The 3,142-nt window shown below is 41.2% G+C and overlaps 1 pseudogene; it reads left to right on the forward strand.

The window, feature by feature from the left end:
• The first annotated feature begins 1,227 nt into the window (after window positions 1-1,227).
• On the forward strand, window positions 1,228-1,939 carry LOC110148758 (prefoldin subunit 1 pseudogene; annotated as a pseudogene).
• The last annotated feature ends 1,203 nt before the right edge of the window (window positions 1,940-3,142 follow it).

Genomic DNA, 3,142 nt, shown 5'->3' on the forward strand with positions numbered 1-3,142 from the left:
TGTTTTCACGCATTCAAGAAGATGTATGAAGATTATATATGTATTAAGTTTGGTAAAAAAGTAATTGCGGTTTTGGATTGTGAATTTTAAACCACTATAACTAGGCTCAAACACACCTTTATTAATTAACATAGGAGCCATTACAATCAACACATTTTTGCCAATGAGAAATAAGTTTGTTTATTCCTGTAGCGTAAAAATCTGTGTGTCAGGATTTGATGACTCTTGGAAAGTGTTTTCTGTTTCCTGCTGGTCGTGGAAGCATTTTTTCTGCAAAAAGTTGTTGAGATGCTTGAAGAAGTGGTAATCAGTAGGCAAGAGGTCAGGTGAATATGGCAGATGAGGCAAAACTTCGTAGCCCAATTCATTCAACTTTTGAAGCACTGGTTGTGTGATGTGTGTGGAGAAGAATTAGGCCCATTCTGTTGACCAGCGGCGGCTGCAGGTGGTGCATTTTCAGTGCATCTCATCAATTTGCTGAGCATACTTCTCAGATGTAATGGTTTTGCCAGGATTCTGAAAGCTGTAGTGAATCAGATCAGCAGCAGACCACAAAACAGTGACTGTGACCTATTCTGGTGCAAGTTTGGCTTTGGGAAGTGCTTTGGAGCTTCTCCTCAGTCCAACTACTGAGCTAATCATCTCAGGTTCTCATATAAAATCCATTTCCCATTGCACATCACAATCTGATCGAGAAATTGCTGTTGTTGCATAGAATAAAAGAAGACAACACTTCAGAACGATTATTCTTTTGATTTTCAGTCAGATCAAGAGGCACCCACTTATTGAGCTTTTTCACCTTTCCAATTTGCTTTAAACACCAAAAGACTGTAGAACGGTCTGTGTTGAGTTCTTCAGCAACTTCTCCTGTAGTTCTAAGAGGATCAGTTTCAATGATCCTCTCAATTGGTTATTGTCACCTTCCAATGGCTGGCCACTGTGTTCCTCATCTTCAAGGCTCTTGTCTCCTTTTCAACACTTTTTGAACCACCACTGCACTGTGTATTTGGTTTGTTAGCAATTCCTGGGCCAAAATGCATTGGTGATGTTGCAAGTTATCTCTGCTGCTTTACACTCAGTTTGAACTCAAGTAAGAAAACTGCTGGAATTTGCTTTTTGTCTAACACCATTTCTGTAGTCCCAAATATGTCATTATAAAAAAAATAAAGCAAGGAATGTGCATTAAAATGATGTATAACTACACTTATTTAAGAATGTATTCCAGCAGAGAAGCAAGATGGCGGCCCCCGTGGATCTGGAGTTGAAGAAGGCCTTCACAGAGCTTCAAGCCAAAGTTATTGACACTCAGCAGAAGGTGAAACTTGCAGACGTACAGATTGAACAGCTGAACAGAACGAAAAAGCATGCACATCTTACAGATACAGAGATTATGACTTTGGTAGATGAGACTAACATGTATGAAGGTGTAGGAAGAATGTTTATTCTTCAGTCCAAGCAGGCAATTCATAATCAGCTGTTAGAGAAACAGAAGATAGCAGAAGGAAAAATTAAAGAATTGGAACAGAAAAAATCCTATCTGGAGCGGAGTGTGAAGGAAGCTGAGGACAATATCCGGGAGATGCTGATGGCGCGAAGGGCACAGTAGGCAGCCTCTCAGGAACCTCTTCTTTCTGATTCCTGCCATTCCTGGCGAGGAGCCTGTGTAGGGAAACTGCTCTGCCTGAGGGACATTTTATCTGGATGGTCTAGTAACCTTATGTTTTATGCACGGCCTGGACCCCTTTCAAATCTCATCCTTATATGTTTTATCCTGGCTCTGCCTGCCACCACTTCTCCCCTGTGGTTGAATCACAAACTCCAGGGAAGGGAAGATGGGAGCCAGGACAGATAGGGGAGTTCTTCCGGGGCCTACTGCTGGTCACGCCGATCAGACCAATAAAAGACATCTGTCCCAGTAAAAAAAAAAAAAAAAAAAGAATGTATTCCAACATCAAACAGCAAAGTTCAACAAATGCAAAGCCACAATTATTTTTGCACCAACCTAGTATAATCTACATACATAACATAAGTATTTGCTGTTCAGTTGCTAAGTCATGTCTGACTCTTTGCGACCCCATGGACTGCAGCATGCCAGACTTTCCTGTCCTTCACCATCTCCCAGAGTTTGCTCAAACTCTATTGAGGCAATGATGCCATCGAACTATCTCATCCTCTGTCACCCCTTCTCCTCCTGCCCTCAATCTTTCCCAGTATCAGGTCTTTTCCAATGAATTAGCTCTTTGTATCAGACGGCCAAAGTATTGGAGCTTCTGCTTCAGCATCAGTCCTTCTAGTTGATTCAGGGTTGATTTCTTTCAGGATTGGCTGGTTTGGTCTCCTTGCTGTCTAAGGGACTCTCAAGAGTCTTCTCCAACATCACAGTTCAAAAGCATCAATTCTTTGGCACTCGGCCTTCTTTATGGTCCAACTCTCACACCCATACACGACTGTTGGAAAAACCATACCTTTGACCATATGGACCCTGGCTGGCAAAGTGATGTCTCTGCTTTTAAATACACTGTCTAGGTTTGTCATAGCTTTTTTCCCCAAGTAGCAAGCATCTTTTAATTTCATGGTTGTAGCCACCATTTGCAGTGATTTTGGAGCCCAAGATAAGAAAATCTGTCACTGTTATTATTTTTTCCCCATCTATTTGTCATGAAGTGATGGGACCAGATGCCATGATCTTAGTTTTCTGAATGCTGAGTTTTAAGCCAGCTGTTTCATTTTCCTCTTTCACTTTCATCAAGAAGCTCTTTGGTTCCTCTTTGCTTTCTGCCATTAGAGTGGTATCATCTGCATATCTGAGGTTGTTGATATTTCTCCAGGGAATCTTGATTCCAGTTTGTAATTCATCCAGCCCAGAATTTTGCATTATGTACTCTGCATAATAGTTAAATAAAGCAGGGTGATAATATACAGCCTTGACATGCTTCTTTCCCGGTTTGAATCAGCCTTTTGTTTCAACATCCTCCTATCAGTGGTTGTTCAGTAGCTAGTTGCAATTTTTGTGTTCTCACTGGAGAAGATGAAGGCATGTTCTTCCAATCCACCATATTAAAACTTAATGCAGCCTAAGTATACATATATATATACATATAAATGGGCTTCCCTGGTAGCTCAGACGGTAAAGCGTCTGCCT

This window comes from Odocoileus virginianus, chromosome 16 (genome assembly GCF_023699985.2).
Source record: "Odocoileus virginianus isolate 20LAN1187 ecotype Illinois chromosome 16, Ovbor_1.2, whole genome shotgun sequence".
Classification (NCBI taxonomy): Eukaryota; Metazoa; Chordata; class Mammalia; order Artiodactyla; family Cervidae; genus Odocoileus; species Odocoileus virginianus.